This window comes from Hyla sarda, chromosome 11 (assembly GCF_029499605.1).
Source record: "Hyla sarda isolate aHylSar1 chromosome 11, aHylSar1.hap1, whole genome shotgun sequence".
Classification (NCBI taxonomy): Eukaryota; Metazoa; Chordata; class Amphibia; order Anura; family Hylidae; genus Hyla; species Hyla sarda.
This window is the reverse complement of record NC_079199.1, coordinates 30560900-30575017: the sequence shown is the minus strand read 5'-3', so window position 1 is coordinate 30575017 and position 14118 is coordinate 30560900. Positions and strand designations below refer to the sequence as shown.

Below are 14118 nucleotides of genomic sequence, written 5' to 3'. Positions count from 1 at the left end.
CTCAGCAGGACCATGCCAGTTTAGCCAATCACTTGCTGCAGTCAGTGATTTGCTGAGTGGACAGGTCCTGCTGAGAATTATTTATTTACAGAACAATAATGAAGTATCCATATACATGCAAAAACAACCTTAATATTTGGAAACGGAGTATCACAAATCATGTTCTTGTGAAAAGCTGATCAATTTACATAATACATCTCAGGATATATTGAGTTTTTAATTAAGAAAGGATGGAGCTGTTACCATATATCCTGCACTTACAAAGTAACCCTCACCTGGCAATACAAATAAAGGGAGTTGAGGGATTTATTAAGACCGGTGTTCCACACACTAGTCATTAGTAAACCCCTGCTGTTGGCAAGAGATCAGCGTTGCATGTACAATTTAAACATGGACCACAGACATCAGGAAATGTGAAAAATGTATGATTGCTGGGGGAGCTGGGGTCCTGGGTACTCAGTTTGACTGAAGCGGTGGCTAAGCATGTGAACACCACATCATTCATCTCTATAAATGAATATATGAATATACCAATGGAGATTGATCACCTTTATTTACCCTGGGAACTAAGGACCCCATCCTCATGATCAGTGGAAGTCCCAGTGGACTGACCATGTTTATCACCTATTCTGTGGATAAGTAATGAATGTTGTTTGTGGTCCAACCCATTTAATGTAATCTTTATCATAACTCATCATTAGATGGCTGCCATGATATGGTGTCATCCATCTAACTGGTGTTTGTTATAACACCAACAGAGGGGCTACTTAAGTGCCAGGTACCTTCCCAAGGTTGGCATTTTAAAGTCTTGTGCTTATATGTATTGGATGCATACCTTATGTCTTCCACCTGCCCTATGAGCTCATGCATGGTATTTGCTTTTGCATCCTTGTATAGATAGAATGAAGAGATATGTGCATGCAACTAAATACTCAACATAGATATATAATATCTCTTACTTTTTTAAATTTGCGTATTTTTTCTCTCCAGGTCAGTTGTTTCTTGATTTTTTTTCACATTACAAACAACTGATATATTCAGTACTTAGAATGGTCTGCCTGTTTCTGTTAAGTGTGCATTTATAATAAAGAAAAAAAAGTCTCCATCGTTACTATGGAAACATCTGCGTCTGGCAGTGTCTGCAAAGTGGAAAGGCTTTCTGCCGGTTTGCGCAATCAGTGACTCAGTGTCAGGTTATGTGATTCAGTCTCTCCTATCTCTTTCCTTCACCTCTTCCAAATTCCAAATCACCAACCTGTAAGGCATACGCACATAATCCGTAACCAGGGACATTCACTTGATACAGTGTTAACTGTCTGCTTTGTTTACACTTGGCCTATGTGCAATAGGATTCCATTATCAGCTAATTTGCAGTGCAGATGAGAGGTTTAGACTGAGAGAAATCCCAGCCTTCCTTTGAGACAGTAAGTAGGGCTTTTGTGAAGACACATTACAGTAGTGGCATTAGAAGTAGAAATGCAGAACCAGATGAGTTTCTCTGCTTCTCACTTTACTAATCCAACAAGAAAACGACTGTGAAAAACAATGTTTCTCGTGATTTTGCACCTATAATCATAATGACTCATATCACTCCTGTCTCTTAGGTTTCTGAATAGGGGAATCTGTCAATGATTTCATGCTGCCCAAACCACAGTCAGGCTCTTTTAAGAATGCAAGCTAGGTATCAATCTGAAACACTTCAGCATTTCAGAGAAATCAAGGGTTCAAAGCCCGCCGGGAAAGGGATAACTAGCCATCGGAGTAATCCCTGGAAGTTGCTCTGTGCCTTTCTTAATTGACAGGTCTTCCTATGTGTGTGTATATTGTGATTCCTGGCAGGTAAGCCCAGCAGGCCGGAGAGCAGCTTCACGGATCTCCATTAATGGTTAGTGACCCCCATTGGGTTTTAAACCTATGATTTCTCTGAAATGCCAAAGCATTTCAAAGTAATACCATAGGTTGTTTTCCCAACAGAGCCTGTCTGTGCTTTATCCTGCCCGTGGTTTGGACAGCATGAAAAGATTGTCAGGTTCACTTTGGGGGGGGGGGGGGGGGGGGTCACACGTGCCATATTTTCCTGTATATTTACTGCTGCATATTTTCCTACCCATGAAAGTCAATGGGTAGCAAAATTTGCAGCAAAATATGGCATGTGTGTCCCTACCCTTAAGCAGAAGGTGCCTGGCCAACCATAGCATGCAACGGATGCCTAGACTTTTTGATTATAATGTCACTCAAGCTAGTAGCCCATGCCATCAGCTGAATTCATAGTTTCTATCTTGTAGTCACTTAGAATTTTGGTATTTTAAAAGGTAGCAAGGGCAATATCAAATGAAATATAAGGATTTATTTTTCATTGTAGTTGGATACAGTGATCAAGTCAACTCATTGAAAGTCCTGGGTATAACATGTAATTATGTCATACCTTGCCCACCTGCCCTTTTAGGGCATATAGATGTCATAGATTGTGGGGTGTGGGTTTTCTCTGCATTACATGAATGCAGACCATTCATTATTTGGCTATAGTTGTAATGCTTTAATTCACCTGCAGAGGCTGCAGCAGGTGAAGTGTTTTCCTGGACTCAGCTATACCTTAAAGGGGTTCTCTGTCACCATGCAAAAATAAATACCTCCAATTGTTTATCCTGTTTTCAAGTCTCCCCCCAAGATGGTTTTTTCCTTAAAATATTATTCCCTGGTACTGTGGAAACTTTTTTTCATTTAAAAAAAAATGCATCCACTTAAGCAGCATGGTGCACAATATTCAATACAACAACTCCCGGAATATATGCTTACTTTCTGTCCCTCCCAGCCCAGTAAAATCCTTTCCTCCCCTGTGACTATTCTCCTCTTACCCCATTGTTCCCATATTCGATCCGAGCAGTGTAAATATAGTGTGTTTACACAGCTTTGAGCTGGCAGCACAGTCCTCCATCTGCCTCTTCATGTTAGCTAGTGAACCCCATATGCAGCCTGGGAGACAACATGCTCTTGCATCATTCACAGGGCAGACACACTTGTTCACACATATACTCTGGTGACGTATATGTGGCTTAAATTCTTAGACAGCATGCCAAGCCCCCTGAGCTGATGGGATGTGTAATGCATTATCCCCAAAGGGGGACGAGCGGGAGGAGCAGTGGTGACAACCGCCTGACCCCCCCCCCCCCCCCAAAAAAAAAAGGATGACATCACTTTTGCTAACTGAAGTATCACAAGTACAAATAGCTTTAGGTAATAGATTTATATATTTTTGCCATATCTTTAACTTTGTCTCCCCTTGCACAAGTTTAGTTTTAGTAGCACGTGAAAGGTTTGCTAAATGCAACATTTTGCCTTCTTAAAAATTACTTCATTTGGACCTTAATTTGGTAAGATTGAGGTGCTTTCAGTAATCAGATCAGCAACATGCCGCATGAAATGGGAAACTAATTACTTATAATCCATGTCTCCGTGGATCTTGCGCAGGGTGAGCAGATAGGCTCCGAAAACTGAGTTAGGGAAATTAATTCCTATGATGCATGAAGAGATTTTTAAATGATTAATAGCCACTGGTCAAATGATCATTTTACCGTTTTTGTCTTGTCAGGAATCGGTCTGAAAGACTATTGATACAGCTTAGACTTAGGTTGGAAATTTATGTTCCAAGCATGTTTGCCTACAAATATCTTTCATATTCTTAAAATGTAAGGTCTTTTAGGGACAGTCTGATCTACTTTCTGTATATCTACACTGTTAAGTAGATATATATATATATATATATATATATATATATATATATATTAGGGATGCACCGAAATTTCAGCTGCCGAAAATTATCGGCTGAAAAGGCCCCTTTCGGCCTTTTCGGCTAAGGGGATTTCCTGCCGATAATTTTGGTGGTCATTGCCTAAAATAGGGGCGTGGCTTTCAACTTATACCCTCTCCGGTGAGGTGCAGAACAACCCCCCGATCTTGTGCGGCGCCGTGGTCCAGCCCCCCCCTCTTCCCAGCTCACATGCAGCACGGTCAAGGTTTCCCTCCCCCTGCGTCTCTTACGGCGTGGTCCAGGCTCTTCCCCAGGGCTCCTGTGGTGTGGTTTTCCCCTCTGTTAGGGGTCCACTTCACTCCTCCCTGCAGTGCCGAGCGCTGGGAGGAGGTAACTTAAACCTTACCCGGCTGACCGCCATGTGTATACGGCGAAGCCGTGCAGCAGTCGTATGAAGCGAGCTCAGCCACGGGGTCCCGATCAGCTGAGAGGACAGGCGCAGGTTCCCTACCTTCGTCCGTCCTGTGTGATCGGCACTCCAATAATGCAGGCCTTAGCAGCCTGTAGTAATGGAGCACCAGTAACACTGATCAGTGCTGTGCTATAGGCTCCTATAGCGCAGCATTGATCAGTGTCCAGAAGTAAAAAACTTACATCTGTGTGCCTCCAGCTGTTACATAACAACAACTACATACAATAAAAAATGAACGGGCCGAAGGTGTGAAGCACCAGAGAGTGACTCCCTAGTGTCTAGCCAGAGGCTCCGTATGCTCTATCTCCATAGACCAATTCACATTTAGAAAAAGACACTTCAGTAGGGATTGCATTTAAATGTCCATTTTATCCAAAAGCTTGTTCACCTATTACAAAAAGTGCAATGTGCAGGATGTGAAACATATTATTCACCCAGTACAAAATATTGCAGATCATGTGTTCATAGCGACGTCTTCAGATTCATCCCCTTCTGGGACCATCTGTTCCTGGCCGCTGAGTACTGCCTTCCAGTGGGCTGAATTGAAGCGCTCGCTTGCATGCAAGCAGATAGTCGGGACATTTCAGGAGTTGCCTCCCTTTCTCAACCTTCCAGCCCACCAGAAGGCAGTTCTCAGCGGCCAGGAACGGACGGACCCAGAAGGGGATGAATATGTTCTGAAGACGTCACTTTGAACACGTGATCTGCAATATTTTGCATCGGGTGAATATTATGTTCCATATTCTGCACATTGCTTTTTTTGTAATAAGTGAACAAAACTACAACTCCCACCATGCCCTACAGCCATGGGGCATGTTGGGAGTTGTAGTTTTGCAACAACTAGAGGCACACTGTGGAAAACACTGTCCTATGGGGACAAAAAATCTTGTGAAAATAAATTTGTAAAAAAATAAAGGCAATAAATATATTTAAAAAAAGCCCCTTCCTCTAAATAAAAGTTTAAATCACCATCCCTTCCCCATCCTTTTTCAAAATAAATAAAGTTAAGAAAAATAAACATATTTGGTAATGCCACGTGCATAAATCTCCAAACTATTAAAATATAATGTTATTTAAACCACTCAGTCAATGGTGTAAATGTAAAAAAAAATACCAACGGCCAGAATTGCGGATTTTTGCTCACTTAATGTAGCAGAAAAAAAAAAGTAATCCAAAAAGTCCCCATCAAAATAAAAATGGTAAAGCGCAAAAATTAGCCCCTATACAACCCCATATATGGGAAAAATAAGAAAGTTATAGGGGTCAGAAGAAAACATTTTAAGCATACTGATTTAATTTTTTTATTTTAATTTTTTTAAGATATAAGGGGGAGATTTATCGTAATGTGCTGAGGAAAAATGGAGTAGTTGCCCATAGCAACCAATTAGATAGGTGTGTACCCCTATAGTGTGTCCTGGAGTCAATGTAATTGGCAGTGCTGTGGCTCCAAGCCCGGCCAGTACCTTCAGTACCTTCTATAACCACCCCGTCCGTATGTGTTCCGGTGTCACCTTCAAGAACGGTGCATCATTAACTAAAAAATGATGATAACATTTTTTACATTAACTATATTGAAAAAATGGGCGGGGCAATGCATTTTCAGTTTTGGTTATGGTTTTTGGCCAAGCACAGCCAAATTTTCGGTTTTGGACTAAAATGTCCCTTTCGTTGCATCCCTAATACATATATATATATATAATTCAACCAAAGGATAAGTTGGCCAGCACTATTGATTCCAAATTATTATATGGACCTGGCTTACAGGTGCAAGCTGCTGGGCTAAATATACAGCAACAGGAGAATACAGCAGCACACTGCTAGCACAAAGATATAGATAAAACATAAAGAAATGGAAATATAAAATTATGAAGTTATGAAATAGTGAGGTACTTAGCTTGCAATTTGGTGGCCAAATAGCACCCCACCCACCTCTATAAGGTGTATATAAGGTGTCTTGGATGTTTCAGATCCTGCAATGCCTGCTGAACTGTTCACACAGAGGCATATTCATAGTATAGGGTCCATTCCAATGAAGTCACCTTACCGTGGTGGAACCGTCCAAGCTATTTGGCCGCCAAATTGCAAGCTAAGTACCGCACTATTTCATAACTTCATAATTTTATATTTCAATTTCTTGCACCATAGCTGTATAGCTTTTCATGTTGTATCTATATACTCCTGTTTTATCTATATCTTTGTTCTAGCAGTGTGCTGCTGTATTCTCCTGTTGCTGTGTGTATATATATATATATTTTTTTTTTTATATATATATATATATATATATATATATATTTTTTTTTTTTTTTTTTTTTTTTTTTTTTAGTGCGAAATCTCACTGAATCACAGTATTGTGCAATGCCACAGAACTTGAGTACTATACCTCAAAGCCTTGTGGGGGAGCATGAAACCCTGCAGGAAAAGCCAGGAATGTGTGCTGGAATTGCCCCATGCCGATTTAGAAATAGTTGGCACATGACTGTAGTACATGTGGTAAAGAAAGGTGATTATTATAATTTTTTTTTAAATAAATTATATTTATTTATTTTTTAGTTTGGCCCATACAATGCAATTATGTAACAAACACAAAACTTACTGCCCCATGATATATCCTCTTTAAATATGATGCAAGTGCTCCAAATTATGGCAGCCATTTTTGCTTTAAAAGTAAGCCAACTTAACAGTTATCTAAACTGAGACTAGACAGTCTAAGGATCCACCAAATTTTCCAACAACCTAAGCCACTGTTACAATTTTGGTGTATTCTTAGACTGTCTAGCCTACAATTTTACTGTCTAAGCACTTGACAGTTTTTATTTATCATTCCAAATGAATCAGAAGTCTAGGAAAGAAGAGGTATTTGTGTTCAGCTTATGGATGATTATTTAGACCAGTGGACTCAAACTGTGGCCTCCCAGATGTTCCAGAACTGCAACTCCCAGCACTCCCTGCTGCCAACAGCTGTCCGGGCATGCAGGGATTTGAAGTTTTGCAACATCTAGAGGGCCACAGTTTGAGTACAATGTAGCCTAACACAGTCTAGATTTTGTGGATGGTAGGATAAGCTGTCATAGTATCTTTCAGCACGTGGTAATAGTCTGTTACAATATACCGTATTTATTGGCGTATAACACAAATTTCTTTATAAACGAAAAAATTATTCAGAAACCCAACCTGCGTGTTTTACGCTAATATTTTGTGTTATACGTCGGCCGCCGGCATTTAACACTCCGTAAGGAGCTGCACAGGCATCCCTGCAAAGCTCTCTCTTGCGCACTCTCTCTGATGCTGGGTGATGATGTCACTCCGGCCCCAGCAACAACACATGTAAAATGCAGCATTATATAGGCATCTAAAATTCATGCGGTACTTAAAGTTAACCCTCTTCCCAACCCAGGATTAACCCCTTTCCAACCCATAACATACATGTACATCTTGGGTCACGAACCGGGTCTGCGTCATAAACCTGGCATCAGCAGCTGACATCTGACGGCCATCAGAGCTGGCTTCTAATAATGGCATATGATAGGCCTCCTGGAGGGGGTGGGGGGGGGGGCAAAAATGAATAGTAAAGAGAAAAAAAAGTTTAAAAGTTTTTAAAAATATTTTTAAAAAAAATCCTCCCCCCCAATAAAAAATCCTCCCCCCACTTTTCCCATTATTTTGAATGAAAAACTGGAAAAAAAACATATTTGGTATCGCCGCGCGCATAATTGTTCAAACTATTAAATTATGATGTTACTGAATGCAAAAAAAAAATTCCACATACCAAAATTGCAGATTTTTGGTCACATCCCTGAAAAAATAAAATAAAAAGTGTTCAAAAAGCCTTTTACCCTAACAACAGATCTAAACTTCCAGTATGTCTCACCCAAAACCCAGCCCTCCATGATCTAGACCCCTACCAGGCCCGTGTAACCAAAGTCTAGGTCACTATTAGTGATGAGCGGCAGGGGCCATATTCGAATCTGCGATATTTCGCAAATATATGGACAAATATTCATCCTATATTCGCGAAATTCGCATATTCGCTATGTTCATTCCCTTTTTTTCCATGCAAAAATTTGTAATGAAATTTGCATAGTGCACATGCGCGATTATATCTTTCACCTAAAAGAAAGGAGGGATCAGTGTCCTCTGGAAGTGCCTATATTGGTGAATATTTACATATTCGTATATAGGAAATATTCACGCTCCACAACGGCTCACACAGTAAATAACATTGGAGCCTTCTTTGGGGCACAAGCTGGAATCAGGGAGGGATGATAACTTTTTTTTGATGTGTACTGTGAAGAAAAAAAAACAAATATTCGTCATTACGTATATATATCACTATATTCTAAATATTCGGGAAATCGCAAAGTGCCGATATTCGCGGTAAAAACTCGCATTTGGAATATTCGCGCTCAACACTACTTTACTATAGTTTATCATAGACACGGTCTCTAAGTTCCACTTGCAAGAGACCTGTTCCCATATTTGTGTGCCTTGTTTAGCTCTCACAGGCTTACTTACTGTATCTAGGCCACAGCTCTCCTGTAGTCCTGCCCGGTCACTATGGTTTCCTGTAGACACAGTCATATAGTGTATGTACTTGGCAGTGCATGTTGTGCCAATGATATCTGTTGTCTCCCTCCCACCACCTGACATCCTTGGAAAGAAACCTTGATCTGACAGCATGTAGATTTTAAAATTTTAATTAAGAAAATAAAATATTTTAAATATGTTAAAGGTTCAAGAGGGAAGTGTTTTTAATGAGAAATTGAACACAGAACACTGAACACAATTTTCTGAGACAATCTGAGGTTACTTGATAACGATCAGAAGCAATGTGAGAAAATATTATTTCACTGAAAGAATAGTAGATACTTGAAACAAACTTCCAGTAGATGTGGTTGGTAAATCAACAGTAATTGTAAACTTGCCTGGGATAAACATGCTGAAATAAGATGAACATTAAAGGAAATAATATAAGGGCAGACTAGATAAATCCCGTGGTCGTTTTCTGCCAACAATATTCTGTTTCAAGATATTGAATGTAACACTATAACTGATGATGTTACAAATTATGCCAAACAAGGGCTCGCTCACATTACCGTCTGCCCCCATTAATAAATGCCCGTTATGAATCCTGTTGATAATTTTTCAGATGGGTTGAAAACGGTTGTAAATGAATCCCATTAATGTCAATGGGATTTTTTTTTACAATCCTTTATCACCAGTTTGCCCCCATTTGCTTTCCTTTCCGTAATTTTTTGAAGGAGAAAATATGTTGCATGCAGCATTTTTTTCTCCCGTCAAAAATAACGGAATAGAAATGGATATTATAAATTTTACATTGAATGGATTGAAAACGGATGAGCCTTTAATGTCACCATTTGCACCTGTTTTTTCCAATATGTTTTTGATCCATTATTACTTCTGAGCAAACAGATGCAAACTGACCATCAGTTTGCATCTGTTTGCATCAGTTTGTTAGTATGGTCCATTTAGCAGCAGCAATGACGGGAGAATAGCGGGACGGGAAACAACGGTCGTGTCAATCTAGCCTAACGCTGTTACATTTCTATCTGAATTGAGACAGAGAATGACTTTATTAATGGTGGTGAAGGGTGTATTGCTAGAACTTGCAAATGCAACCATGACTTGATGCGCATATGAAAGTGGTATTGATGCGCATATGAGAAACAGAGAGTATTGATGTAATTAGAGAAACGTTCTACTAGTATGATCAGGGAGCTGTGGGCTTTTATAAGTAGTTGGATGATTAGAATAATTATAATAGAAGGAGCAGAATCAATATATTTCACTATCACAAATGTGACTAGATTAATAGAGAGATTTGATAAAACGGTTTCTAATTATTTGAAATAAAGAGATCTTCTTTTCTATAATATGATTATAGAAAAGAATGTATGAGCTGTATTACTAATGACCTGTGTTTTTTTTATCATTATTGATCAGTTCATTTTTGAAGCGTTGGGTTAGCAGTAATTATTCAGAGAAAGTGTTATTATTCTTTGTGTTATTTTGAGGTTGAGAGAGGATGATGAAGTGTCCGATCATTTAATAAAAAACCTGTAAGGGTTTGTCGAAAGATATTTATGTGCTTGCAAACAACAGGAAATAACAAGAAATGAAATATGAGCATACTCCTGATAACATCACCAGCAAAAGTAATAAAAGACTTGCTCCACTCCCTTGTAGATGTGCGGCAAAATTTCTTTAGAGCAATAACCTCACAAAACAACTCTAAGATTTTTGGACTCCTATACAGCTGCCTCACTTAATATTTATGGCCATACAGCATCCTATAGTGTGTGTGTGTGTGTGTGTGTATATGTATATATATATATATATATATATATATAATTATAATTTTTTTTTTTTTTTGTGGTGCCATGACAGGTAGGGTCAGCTATATTATGAACGCAAAGGAAGAAAAAAATCGAGAGAACCCATAAGCCACTGTATTGATTGTAGGCCAGGGGTGTCTTTTTACCTCCCTCCGAACCGAATTTTTGTCCCTTCAGACGGATGGCTATCCAAAATATGATACCCCAGTGTTTGCTTAACCCCTTAAGGACCAAGCCCATTTTAACCTTAAGGACCAGGCCAATTTTATTTTTGCGTTTTAGTTTTTTCCTCCTCACCTTCTAAAATCCATAACTCTTTTATATTTCCATCTACAGACCCATCTAAAGGCTTGTTTTTTGCGTTACCAATTGTACTTTGTAATGAAACCTCTCATTTTACCATAAAATGTACGGCGAGGAAATTTAAATTAAAACCACAATTTAGCAAATTTTGGAGGGTTTCGTTTTCACACTGTACACTTTACGGTAAAATGACATGTGTTCTTTATTGTATGGGTCAATACAATTAAATCGATACCCATGGCTAGATACTTTTATATTTTTGTACCGCTTAAAAAAAATCTAAAACTTTTTGTACAAAATCAGTGTCACGATGCCGGCTGGCAGGAGGTGGATCCTCTGTGCCAGAGAGGGATAGGCGTGGACCGTGCTAGTGGACCGGTTCTAAGTCACTACTGGTGTTCACCAGAGCCCGCCGCAAAGCGGGATGGTCTTGCTGCGGCGGTAGTGACCAGGTCGTATCCACTAGCAACGGCTCAACCTCTCTGACTGCTGAAGATAGGCACGGTACAAGGGAGTAGACAGAAGCAAGGTCGGACGTAGCAGAAGGTCGGGGCAGGCAGCAAGGATCGTAGTCAATAAGGTAATAGCAGGAGGTCAAGTACACAGTATGGACAAACACAGTAACGCTTTCACTAGGCTCAAAGGCAACAAGATCCGGCAGGGGAGTGCAGGGGCAGAGATCAGATATAGTCTGGGAGCAGGTGGAAGCCAATTAAGCTAATTGGGCCAGGCACCAATCATTGGTGCACTGGCCCTTTAAGTCTCAGGGAGCTGGCGCGCGCGCGCCCTAGAGAGCGGAGCCGCGCGCGCCAGCACATGACAGCAGGGGACGGGAACGGGTAAGTGACCTGGGATGCGATTCGCGAGCGGGCGCGTCCCGCTGTGCGAATCGCATCCCCGACGGCCATGACAGTGCAGCGCTCCCGGTCAGCGGGACCGACCGGGGCGCTGCGGAGAGAGAGACGCCGTACGCGCTCCGGGGAGGAGCGGGGACCCGGAGCGCTAGGCGTAACAGTACCCCCCCCCTTAGGTCTCCCCTTCTCTTTGTCCGGTAACTGCCTCCCCTGGGATGAGGACACCGGGAAAGAATGGAGGGATTCCTCAACGGCAGGCAGTACAGCAGGAGTGGGAATGGGGAGGGAGGGCAGAGGGCGAGGCCTGGCACGGGGCAGTGTGACACCAGGACGAGGGCCATGAGGAGGCACCGAGGCTTGCCTGACTGGACTGGGAGGGGGGGAGAGGCACTTCTTATGGCAGGCAGAGTCCATAAAGACCTTAGGGAGACCGGATACAGGGGGAACCACAGGGTCACGGCAGGGAGTACTGGGAACCGGTTTAAGGCAGTCCTTGAAACAAGAGGTACCCCAGCTCTTGATCTCCCCTGTGGACCAATCCAGGGTTGGGGAATGGTGTTGAAGCCAGGGTAGTCCAAGGAGAATTTCGGAAGTGCAATTGGAGAGGACCAAAAACTCAATTTTTTCGTGATGAGGTCCGATGCACATTAGGAGGGGCTCCGTGCGGTAACGCACGGTGCAATCCAACCTGACTCCGTTGACCGCGGAAATGTGGAGTGGCTTGACGAGACGGGTCACCGGGATGCGGAATTTATTCACCAAGGACTCCCGAATAAAATTCCCAGAGGCACCAGAGTCCAGGCAGGCCACGGCTGAGAGGGAAGAGTTGGCTGAAGGAGAAATCCGTACAGGCACCGTGAGACGTGGAGAAGCCGACTTAGCATCAAGAGACGCCACACCCACGAGAGCTGGGTGCGAGCGTGCGTTTCCCAGACGTGGAGGACGGATAGGGCAATCCACCAAAAAATGTTCGGTACTGGCACAGTACAGACAAAGATTCTCTTCCCTACGGCGATTCCTCTCTTCCAGGGTCAGGCGAGACCGATCCACTTGCATGGCCTCCTCGGCGGGAGGCCTAGGCGTAGATTGCAATGGAGACTGTGGGAGAGGTGTCCAGAGATCTAAGTCTTTTTCCTGACGGAGCTCTTGATGCCTCTCAGAAAAACGCATGTCAATGCGAGTGGCTAGATGAATGAGTTCATGCAGGTTAGCAGGAGTTTCTCGTGCGGCCAGAACATCTTTAATGTTGCTGGATAGGCCTTTTTTAAAGGTCGCGCAGAGGGCCTCATTATTCCAGGAAAGTTCAGAAGCAAGAGTACGGAATTGTATGGCGTACTCGCCAACGGAAGAATTACCCTGGACCAGGTTCAGCAGGGCAGTCTCAGCAGAAGAGGCTCGGGCAGGTTCCTCAAAGACACTTCGAATTTCCGAGAAGAAGGAGTGTACAGAGGCAGTGACGGGGTCATTGCGGTCCCAGAGCGGTGTGGCCCATGACAGGGCTTTTCCAGACAGAAGGCTGACTACGAAAGCCACCTTAGACCTTTCAGTAGGAAACTGGTCCGACATCATCTCCAAGTGCAGGGAACATTGCGAAAGAAAGCCACGGCAAAACTTAGAGTCCCCATTAAATTTGTCCGGCAAGGACAAGCGGAGGCTAGGAGTGGCCACTCGCTGCGGAAGGGGTGCAGGAGCTGGCGGAGGAGATGGTTGCTGCTGTAGCAGAGGCAGAAGTTGCGACTGAAGTTGCTGCACAATGGTGGACACTTCCGACAGCTGGTGGGTTAGATGGGCGATCTGTCGGGATTGCTGGGCGACCACCGTGGTGAGATCAGAGATATAAGGCAGGGGAACCTCAGCGGGATCCATGGCCGGATCTACTGTCACGATGCCGGCTGGCAGGAGGTGGATCCTCTGTGCCAGAGAGGGATAGGCGTGGACCGTGCTAGTGGACCGGTTCTAAGTCACTACTGGTGTTCACCAGAGCCCGCCGCAAAGCGGGATGGTCTTGCTGCGGCGGTAGTGACCAGGTCGTATCCACTAGCAACGGCTCAACCTCTCTGACTGCTGAAGATAGGCACGGTACAAGGGAGTAGACAGAAGCAAGGTCGGACGTAGCAGAAGGTCGGGGCAGGCAGCAAGGATCGTAGTCAATAAGGTAATAGCAGGAGGTCAAGTACACAGTATGGACAAACACAGTAACGCTTTCACTAGGCTCAAAGGCAACAAGATCCGGCAGGGGAGTGCAGGGGCAGAGATCAGATATAGTCTGGGAGCAGGTGGAAGCCAATTAAGCTAATTGGGCCAGGCACCAATCATTGGTGCACTGGCCCTTTAAGTCTCAGGGAGCTGGCGCGCGCGCGCCCTAGAGAGCGGAGCCGCGCGCGCCAG

General features: G+C 42.9%; 1 protein-coding gene across 8 annotated transcripts in view; it reads left to right on the top strand.

The window, feature by feature from the left end:
- RGS6 (regulator of G protein signaling 6) overlaps positions 1 to 14118 on the top strand; it is a 536396-nt gene that overhangs the window by 322064 nt on the left and 200214 nt on the right. Inside the window, exon 1 of one of the 8 annotated variants that reach the window (XM_056545779.1) lies at positions 1247 to 1424. The exons of the other annotated variants lie outside the window; for them this stretch is intronic. The gene's annotated coding sequence lies outside the window, so the exon portion shown is untranslated. Of the gene's footprint in view, positions 1 to 1246; positions 1425 to 14118 lie in introns of those variants that run through there. 8 annotated transcript variants of the gene reach the window in all.